A 15,183-nucleotide genomic window follows, 5' to 3' on the forward strand; every position below is an offset into this window, starting at 1 on the left:
CCGCTCGTTCACAGGATACATGCCAGTGTCTCTCTCTCTGTGTGTGTGTGTGTGTGTGTGTGTGTGTGTGTGTGTGTGTGTGTGTGTGTGTGTGTGTGTGTGTGTGTGTGTGTGTGTGTGTGTGTGTGCGTGCATGTACAGTACAGTCAGAAGTTTAGACACACCTAATCAATCAAAGGTTTTTCTTTATTTTTTACTATTTTCTACATTGTAGAATAATAGTGAAGACATCAACATTTTGAAATAACACATATGGAATTATGTAGTAAACAAAAAGGTATTAAACAAATCAAAATATATTTTATATTTCAGATTCTTCAAATTAGCCACTATTAGTCACCTGGAATGCATTTCAATTAACAGGTGTACCTTGTTAAAAGTTTATTTGTGGAATTTCTTTCCTTCTTAATGCGTTTGAGCCGATCAGTTGTGTTGTGACAAGGTAGAGTTGGTATACAGAAGATATCCCTATTTGGTAAAATACCAAGTCCATATTATGGCAAGAACAGCTCAAATAAGTGAAGACAAATGACAGTCCATCATTACTTTCAGACATAAATGTCAGTCAATCCAGAAAATGTCAAGAACTTGGAAAGTTTCTTCAAGTGCAGTTGCAAAAACCATCAAGCGCTATGATAAAACTGGCTCTCATGAGGACCGCCACAGGAAAGGAAGACCGAAAGTTACCTCTGCTGCAGAGGGGTAAGTTCACTAGAGTTACCAGCCTCAGAAATTGCAGCCCAAATACATGCTTCACAGAGTTCAAGTAACAGACACATCTCAATGTCAACTGTTCATTGGAAACTGTGTGAATCAGGCCTTCAAGGTCGAATTTCTGCAAAGAAATCACTACAAAAGGACACCAATGACAAGAAGAGACTGTAGGTGTGTCCAAACTTCTGACTGGTACTGTATGTGTTTGTGTTTATATACAGTGCCCCCCTGAAATTATTGGGACTGTGACAAATGTTTTCTTCTTTTGTTTCTATACTCCAGAAGTTTGGATTTGAAATCAAACAATGACTATAAATTTAAAGTGCAGACTGTCAGCTTTAATTTAAGGGTATTTTCGTCCATATTAGACGATACATTTAGAAATTACAGCACTTTTTGTACATAGTCCCCCACTTTTAGGGGACCAAAAGTATTGGGACAAATTCACTTATGAGTATTAAAGTAGTAAAAAGTTAAGTATTTGGTCCCATATTCATAGCATGCAATGACTCCATCACAGCATGCAATGACTACACAAATGCATTTGCTGTTTGTTTTGGTTGTGCTTCAGATTACTATGTGTCTGGTTTTGCTTTTGCCATTTTGTCATAACTAAATGTGGCACTTGTACATATTGAATGAGCTATATGGAGTACCATAGAGGGTCTTCATGCAACAGAGTGTGTGTAATGTTTTGAGTCAGCGCTTAGGTTCGATTTATAGACTGTCATGGTAAACCTTAAGAGCATTTTGCCACTCTATGAGTCTTTCATACGTGGCTCTATCAGCAGATCTAGTTGTTTCTCTATGTCGTTGGTCTGTGGGGATGTTTCAAGCAAGCACTAATATACTTTGAGGTTAGTGACTCTAATGTTGACTTCTCCTCTGGGAGAAAGAAAAAGAGGGCAGAGAGAAAGTGAGAGAGCGAGAGAAAGTGAAAAGGTGAGAGAGAGAGAAAGAGAGAGACTAAGAGTTCAGGCCTTTATACCCAGGCACAGAGCACAGACGGAGACACCACTATGGACCAGGCCCTATCATGGCTTCCCTTCTGTTGGTCCATTATCTCTCTCCCCATGCGACACTCCCCTTCCCTTCCCTTCTTCCCTCCATCCATCCTTCCCTTCCCCTGGATGTTATCTTCAGCTGCTTATGCCCTAATACCCCAATTGTTGGGCTCTAAAAACAATAATTAGCAATCCCAAATGAGACTGAGGGGCAAATTTAACAGCTTTTTTCTCGTGTTTTTTCCTTCTTTTTATCTTCTCTTTTTTTCTGAAGAGCAGAGGGATATTGGCAAAGCCTCTTTAAACTCTCTGGCTTTGCGGAGGATTATTTTTGTGCCGAGATCCTGGCGGGTGTTTTTGTTTTTTTCCTTCCTGGTTGTGGTGGCAGACACACTAGGTAAACAGTTTGTGTCACACTTGATTGCGTTTGAGAAATTAAAAAATGAGGGAATGATAATGCGTTGGGGATGGGAACACTGACACCGTAAGACCTGGGCTCTTTGGGGACCAATGGAACGTGCCTTGACAGAGTGGCCCTCGCGGCCAGAACAATGCCGGGACCCATCCTTCAGAGTACACTCCCAGTTCCCAGTCTCTAGCACTATCTATGCTAGACCATCTGTCCCGCTCTCTCTTTCTCTCCTCCTCTCCTCCTCTTTTCTCGGCCTGGAATGGCAGTGGATTTGAATGTGTTGAATGTGGCTCAATTATTCAGCTGTTTGCAAACACGGTCAGGCTGGAGGTGTGTGTGTGTGTGTGTGTGTGTCTGTGTCATTCAGAGCTCAAGTCTAGAGAAAACACATTCTCTTAATACTTGTCCTCTGTGCAGTTTAGTAAAGACTTTGGAGGTGTCTGAGGGTTTAAATGCACAATAGTATATTTCAGTCTCCATGGTTTATACCAAGATGTTTCACAGTTGTGTTTGATTATAGTAGCCCCAGATGATTTACAGTTTGGTTCTATCGTCAAAATGGTTCAGTAGTCAGACCCACTACAGTTGAAATGGTATTAAAACTCCACAGAGGGGTATAACGGGGCTCTCCAGCCCTGTTCCTGGAGAGCTACCCTCCTCTAGGTTTTCACTGCAACCCCAGTTGTACCTAACCTGGTTCAGCTTGTTAACCAGCTAATTATTAGAACTAGATGCGCTAGATTAGGATTGGAGTGAAAACCTACAGGACGGTAGCTCTCCCAGAACAGGGTTGAGAGCCCTGGTGTATAAATATATAGTACAGTTTGGTATGAGGACCTATAGAGGGCAGTGTTTTACCACAGAACAGTGACCTGTTGGCTTTTAAGCAGAACCCTGCTGACCCCATTAATGTCAGAGAAGACATATGTAGAAGACTGTACTGCACTCACATTTAAATACCCCCCCCCCAAAAAAAATCAATGTCCAATCACAGTGCATTTATACCTATGTGCCTCTCCCACCTGGGTTGTATTCACTAGGCACTAAGACAGGGAGGGACAACCTGTATTTGCCCAACAAGAAAATTGTTTCCATTTACCGTGACAAATGTTTCTCTACATTTTGCTACAGTGTGCACTACTGAATTACAACCCAGGTTTCTCCCCTTGTCTCCTGTCCTTCTTGATCTCTGATCTTATCTGTCTGGATAGAGTGATAAAAAAAGAATGGCAAGAAAAATGATTCCATCTGCTCCAAGTCTTCTCAGATCATAGAGACCCTTTATATCAAACCTTGTTATTAGCTTTCAATGGGTGGTGACTCCACCAGTTATCTATGGACCTTTGGTTCAGGTCTGAGCCAATGTGGCTTTACAGTACCCTTTTCGCACTATGATATCGTCCTGAATCGTGCTGTGAGAGTACAGTCCAGTTCGACTCAATCGTCTGAAAAAAAGGAACTGGTAGGACTGAGTTTACCGTTCTGTTGTCACCCCCACAATTTTTTTATTTATTTACCATTTAACACCACCTTCAGAATTAAATCTTGAATGCCTTAACAATCATTTTTTTTAATCTTACATAAACAAATTTGTCGGGGGAAATTATTTGCATTCCGCAATTTCGTAGGAGGTAAACCGGGATACAGGTTACACAGCCATTGTACCTGTCACATATTGCAGTTCTGTCACGAGGGACCGAACCATATCAGTCTGCCTGGAGCGTCACGGGCCTCGCCTAATATATAATCTGTTGTTACTCTGTCACCGCGAGGAGCTCGTCGAGCCCTGGGAGACGCTACAGAAATTCATTAATCTAATTAAATACGTCGTATTGCCCAAATGAGACGCTGCCCTGGCTTTGCTGCAGGATAAGTGCAAAGTAAGGCTTTATTCCACAAGAGAAGCATACAGCCGACTAGCACTAACGCTAACATGCTTCATTAAACTCTTAATTACCTATTGTTTCTAACTAGTTTGTGGTGTTTTAATGTGAATCTACAGGAGGTTAAATGTAATCTAAATTTTCTAATCTACTGGTCCATTACCAAGGAGTCAAAATGTTATTGGTTTTGTGAGTAATAAGACTTTAAATGGCACTGATAACACTCCCGAGGGGTAGTAGTGGGGTTTCAGCTGTGTAATTGAATTCAGCTTTTTTTCTTTCTTTTTGGGGGAGAGAAAAGGGAAGCAATTTCTGTTGCCCTCAGTCACTCAGGTCGTGGAGTGTCTCTCTTCGGTTCCGGTTGGATCACACTCTCCGTGCTCCGCATCCTCTTCTTACGCCCGGGTCACCATGACAACCTATTCAGAAGAGCGTTATCTGAATATGCCATAGGAGTGCGCGCGTGTGTGTGTGTGTGTGTGTGTGTGTGTGCGCGCACACGCATCTCTGTGTGTGTGTGTGTGTGCGCGCACACGCATCTGTGTGTGTGTGTGTGTGTGTGTGTACGCACACACTTACAGTACATGTGCGCTAGTGTGGGTGGGTGTGTTTTTGTCCTATGCACTTCCCTGTGCTACCACCTGGATCCAGATAAGCCAAAGGATTTATCACCCAGTGAATTGCCTTTGAGTGGTGGATAAAATGGCTCCAATACATTCTCACATGAAAACGCTGCGAGGTTAACGAGTGCCAAATTCACAGAGGACTAAATCTATTAGGAGTTTCATGGATGGAATCAATCAACATGCACCACTCTGATGCACTGATTTGTCATTTTGAAGCATTGCCTATTTGAATTCCAAAACACAATCTGCATGGAATGTTTCGCTTTGATTTTGATTGGCTCTTCATCAATGAGATGGAAGGAATTGAACTAATTCGATTTCTATCATGTTACACGTTTATTAGCACGGGCTGTCTGTAGCAGTTGACTGCTGTTTCTCACTCTGTTATGAAGCTGGAGTCTGTTTTCAAGTCTGTCATAATAGCAAAACAGCAGAATACTTCTAGCAGGGGTTATTGCACATCACCTATAGTGGGGTATTGGCCTACTGCTTAGTTTTAGTCTCATCAACAACTGACTTACACCTGTTTTCCAAATGTTGCAACCCTCCACCTCCACATTCTGTTGTTTAGAAGTACAGTACTCTCTATTGTTGACATTGATCTGTTTTGACATAAAAACTTGTGAGGCACTGTGAGTGGAGGGGTTACTTGCCACAGTTCATTCTAGGTAGCAAAGGATGAGGAAGAGGTAGAGGGGGAGAAATAGTAGTTAGTAGAAGATCACTGAGATTGAGTGATGATGAAGTGTCCAGTAGCAGGCCCTGGTTCACTAGAAATAGCCTGTTTTCATGTTAGCTCAGGCTTGTCCTCTCTGGGATGTGTGGTTTGGAAAGTGGATTACATTTTTTCCAATCGTGTTGGTGCAATATTCACAAGTATGTGTTGTTCACAACGCTTAGTACAAAACTCAAAACTGATCATCAAAAATGCAGTTCTTTCAAAACTCTAAGCACATTTTCCATTGACTAAATAAACACCCAAAATCATACACATACACTTTTTCACCAAATGTAGTCAGTGTTTTATCTAGAAATACACGTTTCACATTGCAATATATGCTCATATAAAGTAATTGCTTTTCACAAATCAATGCTCATATTACTTTTGATATGATTGTCTTCTCATTTGTTAAGATAGATTTGACTTAATCTGACTGTTCTTAATTGATAATCACCTAGCTATTTAGGTTAAGTGGTTTGTCTGGTTTGTCTGACAAACTGGTAAATGTATGTTTTGATATAAACATTTTTTTAAATCTGATATCGACAAGATCAGCTATGTACTGTATTTAATGCATCCCCTAAATGCTGACCACACCGCTTGTGTCAGGTGCGCAAGCATTGCAAAACAAATGTAAACATCATTGCACCCACACTGCTTGCACGCTTCAACGAGCGTCTGTGTAGCCAGGCGCTAAAATAGAACTTGGTTCTATTTGTGACCCTTGACCCGCTGCAAGTCCCACCTCTCTCATCTCCTCATTGTTTTTTAGTAACATATACCCACGTGGGTGAGATGAACTGAGGTCCACACTCCAGTCCAGTTGGTAGTGATAATGCACCTTAATGCACCTGGTTGCCAACTGCTATATAATGTCCAAAGAAGAAGAAGAAGCCAGGAGGAGGAGAGATGACTAGAAACTAACTTGGTTTACCCTTTTATCTGTGGATTCGTTTTCAGAGTAGAGGACCGTGTGCATTTCAGGTAAAATAACAACCCAATTTTTATATCCCAGGACAAATTAGTTAGCAACAGCAAGCTAAGCTAGCTAAATTGCCAGAAATGTTTAATGGTTTTCGAACTGTCGCCAAATGAATATAGTTGGTTCAGAGTTTGTTTTCACATTTCAACCTGCTTGTCCTGATCGTGTCTAGTGTGGGTGGACAAAATCAACATGTGCGCGATGGTGCACGCAGACGCACTTGCGCAAGCGGTCTGGTCAGCATGTTATACAGTACTTGTATCCAAAATTGCAGTTTTTTGTTGTTGATGGGGGCGTTTCACACTGTTTTACTAGATTGACATTGGCCAATGCAGTACTGTAAAACTATAATATATGCCATTCACATAGCAGGCGTTTTTATCCAAAGTGACAACAGTGAGTCCACACATTTCTGTATGTGACCCTAGTGGGAATATAACCCACCCGCTAGTGCCATGCTCTTACTAACTGAGCCACACAGGACCACTACAATACATAAGTACAATACAATATTGTAAAATACAATACATGATTACAATACAGTTGGAAGGTATGATCGCCATCCCATGAGCATGCCACTCTGCTCCAGGTACATGAGGCATGCAATGGCATCAATACAGACCTATGTCAGGCTTAGATTTACCATGCCAGGTGCATGAACAATGGGATGTCGATGAGAACCTATGGCCAAATGCTCAAGACAGGCTTGATGCAACCTAATGCCCGTTAAATGTTATGTTTCTTTCATTAATTTGATTTGTTTCATTTAATTGAAATTGTATCTGAACAATGCATTTATTTTTGCATCAATGATTGTGAAATAGGTATTCAATGAAGCCTTTGATCACACATGGGATAGAAATGATGGAAATTTGATTTTATATTTCTGATGGGTCAATTTGATGGGTAGTGCAAGTCTATTGCCTAATGTAAAAGCAGTGTAATGTACATATAATATTCAAAGGACAATTTTGAAACTTTATCTTGCATTTTTGCTATTGGATTAACTGGCGTTAGAACATCAATGTTCTCATGGCATTTCACAGTAAACTGGATCAATGGTTGTGTGGTGAAAGATGTCTCCAAACAAAATGACTGCACAATAAAAGGGTTTGAAATTAAGACTTTCTGTGTTACAATAGTTACCAGTTTATAGCTTTGTACTAAGAGTTTTGAAAATTCACCACAAAACTGTAGTGTGTGTGTGTGTGTGTGTGTGTGTGTGTGTGTGTGTGTGTGTGTGTGTGTGTGTGTGTGTGTGTGTGTGTGTGTGTGTGTGTGTGTGTGTGTGTGCCCACTGGGCACAGATGTCAGTTCAACGTATAGTTTTGATTTACATTTGGTTGGGTTGTCAACTAACGTGAATTCAATGTGAACTCAACATAACATTTCACCCTGTCATTGGATTTAGGTAAGAATTTGGGTGAAAAAAAGATGACATTCACTTCCGTTGATGACTTTTTGCAAATCCAATAAGTTGTCCATGTTGATTCAAATCAAATCAAATCACATTTTATTTGTCACGTGGGCCGAATACAACAGGTGTAGTAGACCTTACAGTGAAATACTCACTTACAAGCCCTTAACCAACAATACTTTAAGAAGTTAAGAAAAAAATAGATAAGTAAAAAATGTCAAATATAAAATAAAAGTAACAAATAATAAACAGCAGCAGTAAAATAATAAGCAAGGCTATATACAGGGGGTACCGGTACAGAGTCAATGTGCGGGGGCACCGGTTAGTCGAGGAAATTGAGGTAATATGTACATGTAGGTAGAGTTAAAGTGACGACTATGCATACATTATAAACAGAGAGTAGCACCAGCATAAAAGAGGGCTCTGGGTAGGCCTTTGATTAGCTGTTCAGGAGTCTTATGACTTTGGGGTAGAAGCTGTTAACCTCTACAGGATCGGTGAGTCCCCCGTCGAGACGGTTTAGCTAACATAGGCTAATGTGATTAGCATGACATTGTAAATAACAAGAACATTTCTCAGGACATAGACATATCTGATATTGGCAGAAAGCTTAAATTCTTGTTAATCTAACTGCACCGTCCAATTTACAGTAGCAATTACAGTAAAAGAATACCATGCTATTGTTTGAGGAGAGTGCACATTTATGAACTTGAAAATGTATTAACAATCCAATTAGGCACATTTGGGCAGTCTTGATACAGAATTTTGAACTGAAATTGTCACGTCTTGACCATAGAAAGCCTTTATTTTCTATGGTAGAGTAGGTCAGGGCGTGACTAGGGGCTTAGTCTAGTTTATTATTTCTATATTGGTGTTTGTGTAAGATTCCCAATTAGAGGCAGCTGGTAATTGTTGTCTCTAATTGGGGATCATATTTAAGTAGCTGTTTTTCTCACCTGTGTTATGGGATATTGTTTTGAGTAAGTGTATGTAGCATCTCTGTTGTCACGGTTTGTTGTTTCGTTTGTTTGTTTAATGTTTGTTTTGATAAGTTTCACTATTAAATATTATGTGGAACTCAACATACGCTGCGCCTTGGTCCGACCATTATTACGAACAGCATGACAGAAATGCAACGGTTCATTGTATCAGTCTAAAAATGTGCACATACACTGCTGCCATCTAGTGGCCAAAATTTTGCCTGGGCTGGAATTATAGCCTTTCTCTTGCATTTCAAAGATGATAGTACAAAATGTTTTTTTTAATTTTTATAATTGTCAGGTTTCAAGACTAGCCATTCAACTGAGACTGCTCTTCTCTGTATCACGGAGGCGCTCTGCACTGCTAAAGCTAACTCTCTCTCCTCTGCTCTCATCCTTCTAGACCTATCGGCTGCCTTCGATACTGTGAACCATCAGATCCTCCTCTCCACCCTCTCCGAGTTGGGCATCTCCGGTGCGGCCCACGCTTGGATTGCGTCCTACCTGACAGGTCGCTCCTACCAGGTGGCGTGGCGAGAATCTGTCTCCTCGCCACGCGCTCTCACCACTGGTGTCCCCCAGGGCTCTGTTCTAGGCCCTCTCCTATTCTCGCTATACACCAAGTCACTTGGTTCTGTCATAACCTCACATGGTCTCTCCTATCATTGCTATGCAGACGACACACAATTAATCTTCTCCTTTCCCCTTCTGATGACCAGGTGGCGAATCGCATCTCTGCATGTCTGGCAGACATATCAGTGTGGATGACGGATCACCACCTCAAGCTGAACCTCGGCAAGACGGAGCTGCTCTTCCTCCCGGGGAAGGACTGCCCGTTCCATGATCTCGCCATCACGGTTGACAACTCCATTGTGTCCTCCTCCCAGAGCGCTAAGAACATTGGCGTGATCCTGGACAACACCCTGTCGTTCTCAACCAACATCATGGCGGTGGCCCGTTCCTGTAGGTTCATGCTCTACAACATCCGCAGAGTACGACCCTGCCTCACACAGGAAGCGGCGCAGGTCCTAATCCAGGCACTTGTCATCTCCCGTCTGGATTACTGCAACTCGCTGTTGGCTGGGCTCCCTGCCTGTGCCATTAAACCCTACAACTCATCCAGAACGCCGCAGCCCGTCTGGTGTTCAACCTTCCCAAGTTCTCTCACATCACCCCGCTCCTCCGCTCTCTCCACTGGCTTCCAGTTGAAGCTCGCATCCGCTACAAGACCATGGTGCTTGCCTACGGAGCTGTGAGGGGAACGGCACCGCAGTACCTCCAGGCTCTGATCAGGCCCTACACCCAAACAAGGTCACTGCGTTCATCCACCTCTGGCCTTCTCGCCTCCCTACCACTGAGGAAGTACAGTTCCCGCTCAGCCCAGTCAAAACTGTTCGCTGCTCTGGCCCCCCAATGGTGGAACAAACTCCCTCACGACGCCAGGACAGCGGAGTCAATCACCACCTTCCGGAGACACCTGAAACCCCACCTCTTCAAGGAATACCTAGGATAGGATAAGTAATCTTTCTCACCCCCCTTAAATGATTTAGATGCACTATTGTAAAGTGGCTGTTCCACTGGATGTCAGAAGGTGAATTCATCAATTTGTAAGTCGCTCTGGATAAGAGCGTCTGCTAAATGACTTAAATGTAAATGTAAATGTAATTAATGTAGGAGAATATAGCACATTATATCTGGTAAAAGATAATACAAACTTCAAAGTGTTTCCTATCAAATAGTATCAAGAATATGCATATCCTTGCTTCAGGTCCAGAGCTACAGGCAGTGAGATTTGGGTATTTGGGTCATTTTAGGCGAAAATTGAAAAAAGGGGCGGTTCCTTTTAAGAAGCACTTTTGGACCTCGACTTGCCTCTAAGGTACCGCTTGCCGTGTGTTAGCAGAGAGAACAGTATATGACTAGGGTGGCTGGAGTCTTTGACAATTTTTAGGGCCTTCCTCTCACACTGCCTGATATAGACTGGCTTGTGAGCTGTCATATGTGTTCAGTTTTGGAAATATGTCTGGTTTACATTTCTCGAAGAATTTATTATTGTTAATTGCAATTATAAATTATACTTTAAAATGTACGTGACTTTGTTTCAAGCTGTGTGGAAACCAGGGTTTCAGATAGAGGAGAACGAACGTGAAAAGTAGAGAAGTCGTATTATTGGTGAGGAAATAACAAGGCAGAAATGCATTTGTCTTGCACTGCTTCATACCTCTCTCTCTCTCTCTCTTTTCTCTCTCTCTCTCTCTCTCTCTCTTTCCCTCTCTGTTGATGGATGACAACCTTCCTGCTCAGTTGCCTTGTTTGTCTGTTGTGGCAGAGCAAAGTGACCATGGATAGACAGGAGCAGAAAAAAACCTCTCCCCAAGCTAATAAGCAGCATTATTCAAATAAAGGCTGTGTTGTCAGAGCAGAACTGTCTACAGCAGTGTACTCTACATCACTTGTTATCTGAGCTGCTTCCTTCAGTGGACACAACATCCTCTTTTTGATTTTGCAGAAATGTACTCCATCTACCACGACTTATAGAAAAGTGCAATAGCAACTTTTATGCTGGACACTACTCTGACTGGTTCAACATTTAGATTTTGCTTGTAGAATAAACTGCTTTTAATGAAATGGAGTATAATGAATAACTACACAGTAATAACTAAAATAACCCCAGTGTTATTAATACCAGAGTTGAACCAAAGCCACACCCACCACATCACAATTCCCAGCATGCTCTATTGCAGGTTGATTTTTCCAATTGTTTGTTTCAATATCTATATTTTTGCTTGTACATTGATTGATTTAATGTTAACATATTCGCTGAGGATCTTACTTGGCGAAATCCACAGGACTGAAAATGGATGAACACAACAACCATGTCTCCGTCACTAATAAATACTGTCATGAGTGGTCACTCTACGATTCACTCGAAGGCAAAATATATGCAATATATGCAAATAAGGCTTTACAATAAGCAGTGAGTTAATGTAATACTCTTCCATTACTTATTAGGGTCTACACTCTCAGTGTCAAATTTAACACTATCTGTTTTCATTTAACACAAGGGAATTTGCTGTGTCGTAAAGACGTGACACTTTAAGGGGGTGTGCTAAAGTATTTGGCTTACCAGGTTACAGTATTTTTACACCGTTACATTGTTGTCATACATAGTGTCCTAGATCACAGATGGCCACTGAGCTAAAAGCACATAAAACTACTTCAGGAACTGCAATTTCACACAGTTTGTCGATGGCAGTGATGCGGCGCATGGTGAAAACCAGGAGCAGAGCTTTGCTTTCAATGGCTGCAACAGTTGACAGGAGGAGCAGTGGAGAAGAAAGGAGGAGAGAACTGGTCTTTGTAAAAGCTCATTTTGGGGGGGGGGGGGGGTGTTAGAGGAAGCTCTTCAGACAGAGCCCCATCTCCGTCTGTCACAAATCATTTCTGCTCGGGCAGTGAGGAGAGGCGAAATGTCAAAATATTTGAATAAATTCCGCAGAAGTCTGTTGAGAGGGAGGAGGAGGGCAAAGGAGGGAAGAGAGGTGTAATTGTTGTCAGTGGTGGGGTGGATGGAGGTGGTGAGAGGAGAGGATGGGTGGCATTTGAAATAGCCCTCACAGCTGGAGGTGGAGAAATATGGACTAAATAGGAACTGGCCAACATAGTTGTATTATGGCCTGTTTTGACCGCCATGTATCTGCCGTGTTTGATATGACTGTGAATCTTCAGTATTAAACCTCTGTGGCTGTTTATCCACCCTTTCACCGATGTACCGTTACATAGCAACAACATATTTTCTGGCTTTACCTTGCTAATTCCCTACCCCTGACCATTTGTCCATACCATTCTACTGACCACAGCCCTCCACTACCAGCTAGAGTGAGTCCAGAGAGAGGGAGAGAGAGGATGACAAACATAATCCCCTCTGCGCAGCCATGTTAACCTTTTGGATGGGAGAACCTCCAGGAGTGTGTGGTGTGTTAGTTCACTGTGAGTAGCTAAGCGCCTGCTGTGAGGTTTGTGGTGTAACGTGTGTCCTCTGTGTCTGAGGCTGTCATAGCGACGAGTCGACGACGCACTGCGTCAAGGCTGCTCTGCTTTACGGTATAAGAGCATCCCTGAGACCTTGAGAGGTGAGAGAGTTTTCCTGCACCAGGACTAGTGTTTACTGTAACCCTGGCTTATAGCAATAGAATGACTAGATAAGAATGCCATTCCGTCTACTCCATGGATGAATTGGGAGGATGGGAGATGCCCTGGTACACTGCACTTCTGAACTAAAAGGAAAGTGGGAGGGGTGGAGAGACGATGTTGGGAGCTCAAAGGAACAATATAAGGAACAATACAATATTATAATTGTCAATATGGATCACACTCTGTGGACGGTTTATTGGATTTAGACTATTAACGATATTGCATGCTGGGGTCCCGCATAGGCCTATACTCAAGTACCCACCACCCCCCAAACTCAAGAAACCCCCTCCCCCCACTCAAGAGCTCATCATCGCTGACCAAATCCAACTGTGGGCTATTTTTTAAATCCCTATTGTTTTCACCATGAATTGTAATGGATTTACATCGCAAGCACATTTGACTCTCCTTCCTGTTCTAGGCATGACATTTGAATGTGTGTGTGTCGACCCTGCCGTGAGCTGGAACAGTGCCAAGTTGATATACAGTATATCACCAACCTCATGAGCTAATGTTTGGTCGGCTTCCTTTTTCTTTATACCCCCATTGATGTTCAGCTGTTCAGCTGTTAGGTGAAAAGTAAATGAAGAACAGGATCTGATAATAACAAAGGTCTAATGATGGTTGTTTGTTAAAGACTCTGAGTATATGCTCTTTATTCCAGGGTGCATTTAATAATCTCTTCGTTTAGAGGATCTCTGGGGTCTATGAGAAGTTGCAGGGTCAGAGTCTCCTCTGTGTGCCTGTGAACTCTTTAACAGTGTATTTAATTAGGCTTCTAATCAGCCACTAAACACAAAATAAAATGAAACATTCTGTGTCTGTTTACTTTGCACCCCAACCCACCTCCTATTTGCATGTACCAGGCAAAAAAAAAAGACAAAAAACATTTATCGAAAGGAAAGATCAAGGTCATGACTTTTCATCGTAACCAATTTCCTGAAACCAATGAAAGAGTTAGCGGTGAAGTTCAGTTGTAGGACGCGCACTGGAAAACAATAGCAGAAGGAGATGACAGCTCTTCGGCTATCTTGCTGTTTTCTTCCTGTGCTAATTATATTTGCAGATTCTGTCATTTAGACAAAAGCCTGAGAGCTTTTGTAATCAAGGTGAAATATTTCAAATGCTCTTTAGATAGTATTGCCAACCTTTAAAACTGGAGTCAAATGCTAGATATGGGATCAATTTGATTGGGAGGTTGGAATTTAAGACTTAATTAATGGGATTATATCTTATAAATGATTACAAATGATGGTTGGCTCTGATGAATAGTGAAAGGTATGGCCTAATAATAATGATTGTTTTATGCAAAGGCTATTGCCGCCCTCAAGTCAACATTTGTTTTGTTCTTGGATTTGGACAAACCTTTACTAACAAAAGTGTAACTTCTGCTAAGCATTCTCAATACACATTGAAGTACAGTTGTAGTCGGAGGTTTACATACACCTTAGCCAAATACATTTAAACTCAGTTTTTCACAATTCCTGACATTTAATCAGAGTAAAAATCCCCTGTCATAGGTCAGTTAGGATCACCACTTCATTTTAAGAATGTGAAATGTCAGAATAATAGTAGAGAGAATGATTTATTTCAGCTTTTATTTCTTTCATCACATTCCCAGTGGGTCAGAAGTTTACATACACTCAATTAGTATTTGGTAGCATTGCCTTTAAATTTTTCAACTTGGGTCAAATGTTTCAGGTATCCTTCCACAAGCTTCCCACAATAAGTTGGGTGAATTTTGGCCCATTCCTCCTGACAGAGCTGGTGTAACTGAGTCAGGTTCGTATGCCTCTTTGCTCGCACATGCTTTTTCAGTTCTGCACACAAATTGTCTATAGGATTGAGGTCAGGGCTTTGTGATGGCCACTCCAATAACTTGACTTTGTTGTCCTTAAGAAATTTTGCCACAACTTTGGAAGTATGCTTAGGGTCATTGTCTATTTGGAAGACTCATTTGCGACCAAGCTTTAACTTCCTGACTGATGTCTTGAGTTGTTGCTTCAATACATCCACATAATTTTTCTACCTCATGATGCCATCTATATTGTGAAGTGCACCAGTCCCTCCCGCAGCAAAGCACCCCCGCAACATGATGTTGCCACCCCCATGCTTAATGGTTGGGATGGTGTTATTTCGGCTTGCAAGCCTCCCCCTTTTTCCTCCAAACATAACGATGGTCATTATGGCCATACAGTTCTATTTTTGTTTCATCAGACCAGGGGACGTTTCTCCAAAAAGCACGATCTTTGA

Source organism: Oncorhynchus masou, chromosome 30, assembly GCF_036934945.1.
Source record: "Oncorhynchus masou masou isolate Uvic2021 chromosome 30, UVic_Omas_1.1, whole genome shotgun sequence".
In the NCBI taxonomy this organism is placed as follows: Eukaryota; Metazoa; Chordata; class Actinopteri; order Salmoniformes; family Salmonidae; genus Oncorhynchus; species Oncorhynchus masou.